Raw genomic sequence first — 13,754 nt, 5'->3', positions numbered from 1 at the left:
TGCACTGTTGTGATTATTTTGCTGCGTGTGTATCTCTGCTACCTGTAAACTACAACAAAAAGAAAAAAAAACATAAAAATCTTGCTTTTTTCCCACTTTCTGAAAGTTAAGAAAGTTCAGTTACAGATTTGCTGTTCTGAACTGTTTGGAAGTTTCTAGAAGGCCAGTGCTTGCTTGGGCTAAAGGGAAGTTTCTGTGTTCACCAGTGGGAGTGGTTAACACTGAACAGCCTGCCTGTCCCTGGAGGAGTGGTTACTACCTAGAAGCTGTAGTTTTATTGGCCATTTTGGGTCAATTCTAAACTCCTTGATCTGTCTCTCTTAAAACCTGGCTGTCTTGTGGTTTTGGCATCTTTTCAGGCTTGCTAGTTGTTGCTGAAGCACCTTACCAAGGGGAGAAAACGCTGAGAGAAGAAAAGGAGCCACTTTTGTGATTTTAAGTATTTTCTTCTGATTTTTTTGCTATGTTTTACTGCTTTGCCGCCTACTTTTTGGCATTTTCCGGCTTGCTAAAGTTTATATCTGTAACAGTAACAGTACTTGGAACACATCTAGAGCCTGTTTACTGCATTTCCTGTGTTGCACTTAATTTAAAATCATTTTTTTTCTCTAAAACATGCATTTTACCTGATTTTGGCCTAGCACTCAAGTGTGGGGTCATTTATTGCACTGTTGTGATTATTTTGCTTCTTGTGTATCTCTGCTATCTGTAAACTACAAAAAAAAAAAAAAAAAAAAAAAATCTTGCTTTTTCCCACTTTCTGAAAGTTAAGAAAGTTCAGTTAAAGATTTGCTGTTCTGAACTGTTTGGAAGTTTCTAGAAGGCCAGTGCTTGCTTGGGCCAAAGGGAAGTCTCTGTGTTCACCAGTGGGAGTGGTTAACACTGAACAGCCTGCCTGTCCGTGGAGGAGTGGTTACTACCTAGAAGCTGTTGTTTTATTGGCCATTTTGGGTCAATTCTAAACTCCTTGATCTCTCTCTCTTAAAACCAGGCTGCCTCTTGGTTTTGGTGTCTTTTCAGGCTTGCTAGTTGTTGCTGAAGCACCTACAAAGAGGAGAAAATGCTGAGAGAAGAATAGGATCCACTTTTGTGATTTTAAGTATTTTCTTCTGATTTTTTGTTAAGTTTTACTGCTTTGCCGCCTACTTTTTGGCATTTTTCCGGCTTGCTAAAGTTTATATCTGTAACAGTACTTGGAACACATCTAGAGCCTGTTTACTGCATTTCCTGTGTTGCACTTAATTTAAAATCATTTTTTTTTCTCTAAAAACTACATTTTAGCTGATTTTGGCCTAGTACTCAAGTGTGGGGTCATTTATTGCACTGTTGTGATTATTTTGCTTCTTGTGTATCTCTGCTACCTGTAAACTACAACAAAAAGAAAAAAAAAAATCTTGCTTTTTTCCCACTTTCTGAAAGTTAAGAAAGTTCAGTTACAGATTTGCTGTTCTGAACTGTTTGGAAGTTTCTAGAAGGCCAGCGCTTGCTTGGGCTAAAGATAAGTCTCTGTGTTCACCAGTGGGAGTGGTTAACACTGAACAGCCTGCCTGTCCCTGGAGGAGTGGTTACTACCTAGAAGCTGTAGTTTTATTGGCCATTTTGGGTCAATTCTAAACTCCTTGATCTCTCTCTCTTAAAACCCTAGAATTCTCTATTTGCGCGGGTTTGCACACTGAGCAGCGTTAGGCAGCGCCGCCTAAACAAGTTTAAACTATCCCAGGCTCCACAAAGTCTGCTCTTCACTTTTTCCCTTAGAACTGTTCAAACTCTCAAAGTAATAACTCTATTCTTTTTCTAAAGCCCTGCAGTTGTTCAGCTCTTATAAGGAAACAGTAACTAACTAAAGCACTACATCCTCTTTGACTTCTCATAAGTATTAGGCTCCCGATTGATCCCTTCCTGATCAACTGAAAAATCAGTTCCCTTCCCTAATCTGATCATTAAAAAAACAGTTCCCTATACTAATCTGGTATGTCCAAGGGTCAGTTTCAGGGTTACTCTCCAGTCCAGCTGGTGAATCTGGGAATTTTGAGGCAATGTTACAATTGCCTTCTGTACACAGACAACCCTCTCCTCCTTCCAACAAACTCTAATACATGTGAGAGATGCAGGTACACAGCCAAACTGGAGGCAGAGCTCTCTCAACCCAAGACTGGCAGTCAGTCAGGAGGAAAAGGTAACCACCCGCACCACAAATCCAGTCTCACACAGACCTATTGCATCTGCATACCCAACACATAAACACACAAAAACATACTCGGAGGCTCTAAATAAAAATCTGCCTAAACAGCAAAGACCTCCTAAGCAGATATCCAAGCAACAGCCACCCCTGAACAATACTCATGAATCACATATCTCACAAAATCAGTGTGCCTCACAGTCACAGCCCTTAAGGCCAAACAACACACCAAATACACTTGTTATAGGGGACTCTATTGTCCGGCACACTGACGTCCCACTCACCAGACTGAACAAGGAGAAGGTCACTGTAAGCTGCCTGTCGGGTGCCAGGATCCGCCACATAATGCAAGCACTCAGGTCACTCCAAAGCAAGTACAAGTATGACTCCGTCATTGTCCATGCTGGTGTGAATGACCTGAGACGTACCTCCCTGGACTACATGAAAAGAGACATAGAGGATCTCTCTGACCATGTAGCCCAGGCTGGTATGACCCTGACCTTGAGCAGCATCTTGCCCTCACCAAGAATGATGCCACAGTATAAAGACAAAATGATCAGTTTCAACAATTGGCTAAAGTATTGGTGTCATTCAAAGGGGATCCAGTGTCTGTCAGCCTGGGATGACATGCTCGACAAGCCACGTTGCTTTGCTAGGGACGGCTTGCACCTGTCACCCTTAGGCTTTTGTATACTGGCCAAGGCACTTGCCACCCCCATAGTGCCTTTTTTAGGCAAGGCTCAAAGGACAAACCCACCTCCATAGACAACCCAAGGATAAAAAAACTAAAGGTAATGCTACTCAATGCCAGAAGTCTAAACCTCAAGATGCACACACTCGAGGCTCTCCTCAGTATGGAGAAAATCGATGTCTGTGCAGTAACAGAAACCTGGTTCAAGGCTCCTGAGAGCACCACAGCACTACCAGGTTATAACTCATACCATGCGTATCGGCCTCAAAATTCGGACCGAAGCACAAAAGGAGGGGGAGTATCTATATTCATCAAAGATACCTACACCTCCAGGTTAGTGGCACTGCACGAAGCATCAGAAACCATCCATGTGCAACTAACAGCAGGCAAAACTGCCTTTCAGTTTGTAGCCTCCTACAGAACACCTTCCCTATTACAGGAACCCCACTTGACATTCCTGAGAACACTGGAGAATATGAAGGTCTCTCCAAACACTATGTTATTGGGTGACTTCAACTACCCAAACATTGACTGGGAAAACTACTCAAGCCCAAACACCCTCACCCAACGGTTCCTTGAATTTATAAACTCTAATGTGATGGAACAACTGGTCACCACTCCCACAAGAGGGAACAACATATTGGACCTGGTCATCAGCAACATGGGGGCTCTATGTTCCACACCAGAGGTAAACCCCTCAGTGATAAGATCAGAAAATAAACAAATTTCCCTGGACATCCATATCCCGTTCCCTAGCCCCAGCCAAGGAAATCACTGTAAAGAATTTCTCAAAAGCCAACTTTGCACTTCTCAAGGCTGAGGTGGAATCCTTTAAAGCCCCCGAGCCAGAGGATAATACAGCCCAATCCACAGAATCATTTATAAATGCATTCTATGAGCACCTGCAGGAATGCATGGATCATGCTATCCCAAATAGAACCAAGACTCACTCCTCCAAAAACTGGAGACCAGTCTGGTGGACCCCAGCCATAAATAAGCTATACAACAGAAGGAGGAAGCTACTACATGACAGAGCAAAATCCCAAAAAGGGAAGGCATCTCTGATCAGTATTAGCAAGAAACTTTGATCCCTCATAAAATCATCAAAGGCCAGTTTCGAAAGAAAAATTGCCCTAGACACTAAAGATAATCACAAGGCCTTCTTTAGGTATGTCAGGAACATGGGTGGAAACTCCCAGATATGCTCTGAATTGTTGCATAATGGTACAAAATATACCGAACCTACAGACAAAGCCAACATCCTGGCAGACAGATTCAGCACAAACTTCTCCCCCCCCTTCCCCCCCCAAAGGAGCAAATGCCTATCCCAACTGAATGTAACCTTCCTGACATCACAGATGCACAGGTGAAAGCTGCCCTCTCCAAAGCAAAAAACACAGCATCTATGGGACCGGACGGTGTCCCAAGCTGTGTCTTACATGAGCTCCAAGAAGAAATGAACCCTCACATTAAGTCACTGTCCAAACTTAGCCTTACTACAGGATATGTACCCAATGAATGGCATACAGCTACAGTGCTCCCACTCCACAAAGGTGGTGCCACAACGGACCCCGGGAACTATCGCCCCATAAGCCTGACTAGTCTGTTCTGTAAAGCTATGGAGTGTATTATCATGGAACTCATAAACAAAGACATTGGGAGCCTCCAGACACTGGACCCTATCCAATTCGGCTTTGTTAAGGGCAGATCTTGCCTCTTAAACCTAGTTGATTTATTTGAAACAGTTACCAAAGCCATAGATGAGGGCAAGGTAGTCCACACAGCCTACCTGGACCTCACAAAAGCCTTCGACATGATACCCCACTCGGGCATCATAAATAAGCTTACCAGCTTAAATATCAACCTCTATATCACAAGATGGGTTGGAAACTGGCTCAGAGATAGAACCCACATGGTCAGAATCGCAGGTGCCATGTCCGAATCCAAACCAGTTACAAGTGGCATGCCACAGGGCTCAGTTCTGGGACCTCTCTTGTTCGGTATATACTTCTCTGAGGTTCAGGCTAACACGGGGGGATTATGGCTGACAAAGTTTGCAGATGACTGCAAACTGGGGGCCATAATCGAATCTCCAGCTGACACAAGCATCCTCCAAAAGGGTCTCACAGAGATGGATGCTTGGTGCCAGAGCCACGGCCTCAAGCTAAATGCTAAAAAGTGCATAGTCATCCCCTTTGGGAAAAACAAGGTGCCTACAAATTACCACATAGGTGGAAATCCATTAAGTACGGAAGAAATAATTAGAGATTTGGGGACCAACGTAGATAGTAATCTCTCCTTTGATAATCATGTTGCCAAAGTGGTTACAAAGACCTTCTATATAGCCCACCTTATCACAAAAGGGTTCGCATCTAGATCAAGAGAGGTCATTGTGCCCTTCTACTCATCACTCATCAGGCCCATAATTGAATACAATGCCCCTTTTGGGATGTACTTTACCCGACACCTGCAGCAACTGGAGAGACCCCCAAAAGTACCTCACCAAGAGGATCATGGGCTACAAACAGATGTCCTATGCAGCTCGACTAAAGAAACTCCAGCTCTACTCAGATGCTTACCGCCTACTCAGAGGCAATCTATGCCTTACGTACAAAGCCATGTCAAACCCAGAATTAATGGACATGCTCCACCTCAAAAAATCCAAGTCCCTTAGAGCTACATGCTCCAGGGACCAAAACCTCAGCACTAAAATAAATAGGACATGCTGGAGGGACAGATTCATTTCCCAGAGGCTCCCCTCACTCTGGAATAGAATCCCAATTCATGTTAGACATAGCCCCTTGCTGACCCTCTTCAAGCGAAATCTGGACGCGTGGATGGGAAATCGCAAATTCACCCCTGGGATCTCTTCTGTGTCCCTGCTAGACAGAGGCACAGTAAACTAATCTTAAAAGCATACCTTCTGTGACCTACTTTACAGAGGCACAGTAGGCTAATCTAATAGGGAGGCGGAAGCCAAATACACTCTGGGTAGGCTTATAAATGCCCTAGGGCAGATAGCCTAGTATCTACCTATGAATCTATGAACCTATGAAGGACCAATAACAGATCCTTGGGGCTTTCCAATGGTGACATCTCTACTGGTACAGGTTAATTCACCAATTTTCACAGTATGTGCTCTTTCAGTGAGCCAATTGGTTACCCATCTAGTGACATAGGGATTAATTCCCAAGTGGAAGGGTTTCTCAATGATAGCTACATGGGTGATTGTGTCAAAACCCTAGGCCTGATCATGATAGGCAGTATGCACTGTCTTAAATTCATTAAGGCCTATCACATGGAATCACTGGGCTGTGAAAACATCACAGATCACTTGTGGCATGACTCAGGACATACATCTTCCTGATATGGTTAAATACGTAATTCAACACACCCTCCACATAGGCTATGTTCCTGTAGAAGGGTGTACATCAACATGCATCCATCTGAATTGGGGGACAGTACCTGATGCATGTATGTATAGAGACACCCTGTCTCTCCTCAACTGTGAGGTAGGTCAACATGTCATCATGGACTTCTTCCAAATGGACACTAGTAATATTCCAGCTGTGTGCAACATACCTGTGTGAGTTGTTAATGCTAAATCATGTCTGATACATCTGATAGATGTCCTCAAAGAGGTCATCGAGGGCATGCATGATGATACCAATATCACCTTGTGGAACGTGACCAGTCCAAGGCATTTGACACAAATGCAAGCTGAGGTATTCAACCAACACTGTCATATAAGGCCATAAACAGCTGCATCACCAAGTGGGTAAATCAGTGTATGACATACGTGACATCTCACTATGTTGAAGTGTGTGAAGTGACCTATATCTCAGGTCCAGTGATCAGGTCCATACTTCAGAGCTTTCTGCTAAGCTCTTTCCTGTCCATTATATAAGTGATGGATGATCACAGACAACATACACATCCTATCTGACAGCTGCCTGAAGGCCTACAGATTGTGGGCAATCATTGACACCACCTGCGATATTAATATAATACAGACAGTATCAACACATACCATAAATTGCTGCCACAGCTATGACAACAAATGCAATGACAAGAAAACATAGGGGGATCTGTTAAATCAGGAAAACATACAAACCAAGTATAATGTGACCGTCACACCCTACAATCACATCAATAGGTATGTGACATGTGTCCTGGGGTACATGATATGTGGAATGTCTACCATCATGTGGTCACAGTATTGACTAATACCTTGGATGCAACACAAGTACTAGGTATATGAAGGACATCCACATCAGAGGACATAATACCTTCATAGCTCCCATCCTTTATTACACCAATTACTGAGTACAATGTACCATTTATTGTGTATCTCCCTACATATCTTCCAGTGGTGTGTAACTGAAGTTTACCACCTGTGTCACAGTGAGCTGTCACATAGCTTATTGGCCATATCTAGGTATTCTATTCTTTTTGTGCCAACATAACTGTCTGATGGTGCAGCACACCAATCAAGTTGTTACACCAGATGCATGTGTGCTACCCATTCTGCTGATGCACACACTACATACATAGGTGTTTGACAACATTAATTGCATACATAATATATATATATATATATATATATATATATATATATATATATATATATATACATGCCATGTCCACCAGTCATCTAGCTTGTATTGTTGATAATTTCACATGCAGCTATAGCAGTGTCCCTCCTACTACCTCCAGCAGATGTTACCGTGCCAGGACAGTGTGCGTGATTACCTTCATAGTGTGAATAAAACATAATAGTTGTTCAAGTGTGTGTGTATGTGTGTGTGTGTGTGTGTGTGTGTGTGTGTGTGTGTGTGTGTGTGTGTGTGTGTGTGTGTGTGTGTGTGTGTGTGTATATGTATGTGTGCAGAATCATCTCTGATCAGTCTAAATCTACATATGTTATGTCAGAGGCATGGGATTACTGGTGGTATTATTCTGATATTGTCCATGATTGTGGTTGGTTCTTCTAATGTTTTCCATGAACCTTTACCTGTGTCCCACTTGCTGGAGACCTCTGTTGAGATTACACTCATATTCAGGCATATCAGTTTGTACAGCCTCACAATATGCACCCTACCCCAATTGTATGTCAGATCCCTGATAGACACCCTCTGCATTATTTATGTAAGGATGCTTATCTCACACAGACATCCTCCCCATTGTTATGTTACCTTGTGTGACAGTCACATAAAACACATTTTCACTGTACAGTCCCTACTGTGTCATACAGATAAGTGATTAGTGTTGCTGCTACAACCATTTTCTATTGACATGCCCTCATTCGCTGTATACAGTAAAAGCTCAGTTAACTGGAACTCAAGCAACCAACACTCTCAAGCAGCTGGTAAAAAAAATCGAAGAAATACACTACAATTTTCATGTGTTGCACTACCTCCCCCCTTGCATAAACATACCTTATGTTTTTAGAGTTTTAAAAAGCAAGATAGGAATAAAGTCCCTCTCTCCCCAACCTGAGAACAAGTCAAACCAAACAAATAGTATAGGGTACAGTATTAGTCAGGCTTATTTTTTAATAGTAACTCTCAAGCAACCAGACACTACAGTTATCCGGCATCTACCAATATGTGCCATTTAGCTCAGAGTTTACTATATTAGGTTGTTTTACCTGCTCTCTTTCCCTGTGTCTATTCCTACAGTTCATCTGTGAGTCACTTTTCAATATACACTTCCCCTGAGTGTTCATTTTACATGACAGTCCATGTTCTGTTACAGATCATTCACATAGCTTCAGCACAAGATGCCAGGAATGGGCTATCACAATACTCTGCACTGTAGATACCCTGTCCTAAACTGTGTTTGGGCCATATACGTAGCATTCATACCTCTCAATTGTCCAGTTATTCCCCAGGATGTTCAGATATGTTCCTTATCAAATTTGTGACTTTCTCCCATACCACTGGGATGATCTCAGAACTGATGTGACTCAATATTACACACATCTCAGTTCTTACTTCTTAACTGTCCTGACTTCTGCAGAATGTCCAGTTTTGTCTTATATTTGTAATCTTTTCCTCATAAAATTTTGGTTTTCTGGAAAATCATTGGCATGCCATTTCTGACTAAAGTCAGAAAATGATAAGACATTTGAGTTTCAAATTTCATGCTCTTCAGAAAATTCATGCTACTGTAAAACCTATTATTCCATCAACTTTCCACATTTATAACAGCCATATTAAAATCTGCCCCTATTTTTGGCCCTTTGTCCCCCCATTATTTATGGCTTTGTCCAGATTTATTGCTCTAAGAGGTTGAGAGGTATGTTTGAGTTTCATTCTACCACATTTCTATGTGACATCTATGTCAAATATGTCCCTATTTCTGGTTAATTGTCCCTACATTATATTGTCATTTGTGCAGATATTTTAACTAATGTAAAAGCTAATCACACCCTTAGGTGGGCAGTGCCCCTAATGCTGCACTACTGTGATTGTAATGTAAAAGCCAATTGCACACTTAGGTAGGCAGTGCCCCTAATGCTGCACTGCAGTGATAGTAATGCAAAAGCTAATCACACACTTAGGTGGGCAGTGCCCCTAATGCTGCACCACAGTGGTAGTAATGTAAAAGCTAATCGCATACTGCTCCACAGTGGTAGTAATGTAAAAGCTAATCACACACTTAGGTGGGCAGTGCCCTTAATGCTGCACCACAGTGGTAGTAATGTAAAAGCTAATCGCATACTGCTCCACAGTGGTAGTAATGTAAAAGCTAATCACACACTTAGGTGGGCAGTGCCCCTACTGCTGCACTGCAGTGATAGTAATGCAAAACCTAATCACACACTTAGATGGGCAGTGCCCCTAATGCTGCACCGCAGTGATTACAAAACAAAAGCTAATTGCACACTTAGGTGGGCAGTGCCCCTAATGCTGCACCACAGTGACTGTAATGTAAAAGCTAATCACACACTTAGGTGGGCAGTGCTCCTAATGCTGCACCACAGTGATAGTAATGTAAAAGCTAATCACACACTTAGGTGGGCAGTGCCCCTAATGCTGCACCACAGTGATAGTAATGTAAAAGCTAATCACACACTTAGGTGGGCAGTGCCCCTAATGCTGCACCACAGTAGTAGTAATGTAAAAGCTAATCACACACTTAGGTGGGCAGTGCCCCTAATGCTGCACCACAGTGATAGTAATGTAAAAGCTAATTGCACACTTAGGTGGGCAGTACCCCTAATGCTGCACTGCAGTAATAGTAATGTAAAAGCTAATCACACACTTAGGTGGGCAGTGCCCCTAATGCTGCACCACAGTGATAGTAATGCAAAAGCTAATCACACACTTAGGTGGGCAGTACCCCTAATGCTGCACCGCAGTGATAGTAATGCAAAAGCTAATCACACACTTAGGTGGGCAGTGCCCCTAATGCTGCACCACAGTGATAGTAATGTAAAAACTAATCACACACTTAGGTGGGCAGTGCCCCTAATGCTGCACCGCAGTGATAGTAATGTAAATGTTAATCCAATTACCTGAGGTGGAAACCGAATCCATAACCTTTTGGAATGTTTGGTACAGGAAAATATTTAGTTCAGTACTATGCATTTTAAAATCTTTAAACATTATATATGTTTTACTGTGCAATATCTGTAAGTTAATACAACATTAATTTATCAGTTTTGTAATTTTCTAACTAAGAAGATCTGGGTAGAGTATCACGGCTTTCTTGAAACCAGAACATATTATCTGTTTTTCCAGATGAAAAAATGGATTCACCATTAACTAGCACAGTCTTTCAGTTAAGGAGGAGGATGACTTTCATACACCAACTACGTAGATGGGACTGAATCAGACAGATTTGAAGATTCTAATTTAATTCTGTCTCTTATCAAGACAGGTGTGCATAAAGATTGTTCACAGTTTTTAGTGACTACAGGATCAGGTACAAGTTTGTCAGCTACAGTTTCTACATGTATATGAAGGAAGTGGTAGAAAAAGTGAGTACCTCTGTGTTGTTCAATAAATGTAACACTTTTTTTTTAGGTTCACAAGCTTGGCAGCCTTTTTCTAAGTGGAAAGTCCCTCGATTGACTAATATTTCAGCCAGTGGAAACTACATAGCTAAAACCAGCAAAGATGGGCTGTAGGCTCGGCACTTGTACTCAAATGCAAACTACATTTTAAAACAAATGTCGTGGAACACTTGTGAGAACAAAACCATTTAAGTGAAAAACAAATGCATACACTCTAAATTGGCCCTAGATGTGAGTGTGCATGTGAATGTGTGACAGAAGAACAACCGTGACTGAGCTAGCCATCTTGCAGTGTGAACCTTGGCTCAAGAAGATTGTCACTGTTGAAGTGACACCCTGACCCCACGTGATAAAATGGGAAAAAGGGGTTGTGGACAGCTGGATGGATTAAGCTTCATCAGGTTTTTAAAAATATTTATAGCACTTCCTGTCAGCTCATTTAAATAAGCTTGGAGAAATCACATCACTCATAAGACATCATAAACAGTTTCAGCAATTCATTCAAAATAAAAATATAATCAGCATAAGACTTAAAGAAGACCTATTTATGTGTTCTAGGATGGACTAAAAATAGTATTAATGAATTTATAATAATTACAATTTCTTTACCATTGAGTACCTTTTCTATCAGACTCACATTTATCATAATGTTTTTTGTAACGTGTCACTTCAAATTCATCTTATTTTTAAAAGTAAACCTAGTAACATCTCCCATTATCTTCCTTATATCCTCATTTGAACTTAACATACTCCAGTGTGTTATTAACATGCTACTTATTTACAAATGTACAAAAGAGATGTTAGGGATTTTTCTGAGCAAGAGCCGCATGAAAAATGTAAGTCATATAATTAAAGTGTTACATTTTAACTCACATTAGAAGAATTGAAAAGGGATATGAATATTGTTATCAAACATGCAGATAAGGGTGGGAATACTGCCATTTTACTTATTAAATTATAATGATCATGTAAAATAAATGCTTACTGAAACTGCAAGTTATCAAATAACAAATAAAGCTGCAATTAATATGTTGATAATGAATTGCACATTTAAGCCTAAAATGCCTTTTTTGTAAACGTCCAGTTCACACCCATGCTGCCTTATGCCATCCAGACTTCTTTTAGGTCTGATTTTTTTTTAACCAAGTGACTTATGAGCAAATAGTAGGCAGCATTAGAAAATGCAGAGTTACTAATAGAATGACACTAAGATTGTTTGCTAAGGGTGTCCTGCCGTAGGGATATAATCTTTGTTTGCCACATATTATTCAAATTTACAAATTTATGTTCACTTTTTCATAACTGACAGACCTACATGTTATTGAGGTTTATGGTTTGAAACATCAAAGTATGAGACAGGACAGTTTACTGTAAATGTTGGGGTATATCATACTATACTTGAAATATGCAATATTTTCATGCATATTTAATATTTCAAAAACTGAGTGACTTACAAAGAGTTGCATGACATTAAGTGAAACCTTACATGTTGAAGAAAACTATCTTTGATATTTGCACTGTAAGTTGCACATCTTGAGAGATATCCAGTATTATTTGTTTTACTAATTATACAGTCAAGCATGCTTTCATATTTCTGTAAATATCTGAATAAACTTGCACTTACACAAGATTTTCATGCTGCAATGTGAAAGATTATTTCTGGTTAACAAAAATATTCTAATAATATATATCTAGGTTGTACAGTTTTCAAGGTATGAAAATTTGTGATAATTTACAAAAAATATAATTTGAAGTTTGTGTGTATATAATATATTACAGTATTCATGGAAAAGACTAATAATGCACTATTATTGCAGTAAAGAATAATTCTCAATGATAACATTGTTATTTGTAAAGTTTTAATAGCCTTTACTGTTCAAAAATATTTACACTTGTTTATCTTATGCTTATTATGTTTATTTTTCAGAAAGTGCTCTGGAATGCAAAATGTTTGCAGGCTGCTAGAGGTATGACAGTCCACAGTTCATAGGAGTTAATGAGTTAAATCAAATATATATGATTTGCATTTGTATGGAAGCTTAACTAATGAATTGTTTGAATACTTAATGAAATGTTAATAAACCAATCATTCTGGAGCTTTATGGACTTCCAAAGTATACAAAGTTCACAAAGATAAACAATATAACCTGATGATACCTATAGTCTCAAAGGATGGATCACTAAGACAATCAGTACTTTTAGAGAAGATATTACATACTTTTATAAATAAGCCTAATGCAGTTTTAAATGACACACTACATATTCTTACTGATTTATATGAATGGTACAATGAAAGATAACTAGCTGATTTTGAGTTTGTCACGCTACGTGATTTTTCTCTTTTTACAAGTACTCCAAACACTGAAGGAGAGTAGTCCATAAGAACATTTTCATAGGACTGTTCATTGGTTATGACTCATAAGATTAGCACGTATTGCATAATAATTGAAATGGTGATTTTATATGTTTTTATTATTGAAGGGGTATATTATTTACAAAACAAACAAAAAAAAAAAAAACAGGTATAACAATAGGTTCCATGAGTGCAAATGCATGTGTAAATATGGTATTATTACAATGGGAAAAGGAATGTGTTTTGAATGAGAATAGTTTTAAAACTAACATTCTTTTGTTTTACCAGAGGTTTGTGGATGACATTTTTTTAATTTGGAGAATGACAGAGGATGGTATATGTCCATCCATCTGTTCATTCACAACTCCTTTCCCCATTTTTGTACATGGAGTTGGGGTGTCACTTCAACAGTAACAATCATCTAGAGCCAAGGTTTACTCTGCTAGGTGGCTATATACAATTAAGAATTTCAAAGATTATTTGGAAATGACCACATCCCAGATTTATG

At 40.0% G+C, this 13,754-nt stretch overlaps 1 protein-coding gene and 1 long non-coding RNA gene across 2 annotated transcripts in view; one reads left to right on the top strand and one right to left on the bottom strand.

The window, feature by feature from the left end:
* Positions 1-13,754, bottom strand: part of VEGFD (vascular endothelial growth factor D) — a 769,460-nt gene that overhangs the window by 23,382 nt on the left and 732,324 nt on the right. The window lies entirely within an intron of this gene.
* LOC122803459 overlaps positions 1-13,754 on the top strand; it is a 279,711-nt gene that overhangs the window by 246,601 nt on the left and 19,356 nt on the right. Inside the window, exon 2 of the long non-coding RNA XR_006365122.1 lies at positions 12,821-12,860. This is a non-coding gene — a long non-coding RNA (uncharacterized LOC122803459). The remainder of the gene's footprint in view (positions 1-12,820; positions 12,861-13,754) is intronic.

This window comes from Protopterus annectens, chromosome 5.part1 (genome assembly GCF_019279795.1).
Source record: "Protopterus annectens isolate FY-2018-M chromosome 5.part1, PAN1.0, whole genome shotgun sequence".
In the NCBI taxonomy this organism is placed as follows: Eukaryota; Metazoa; Chordata; order Ceratodontiformes; family Protopteridae; genus Protopterus; species Protopterus annectens.
The sequence above is the reverse complement of the archived record's forward strand: the minus strand, read 5'-3'. Positions and strand labels throughout refer to the sequence as shown.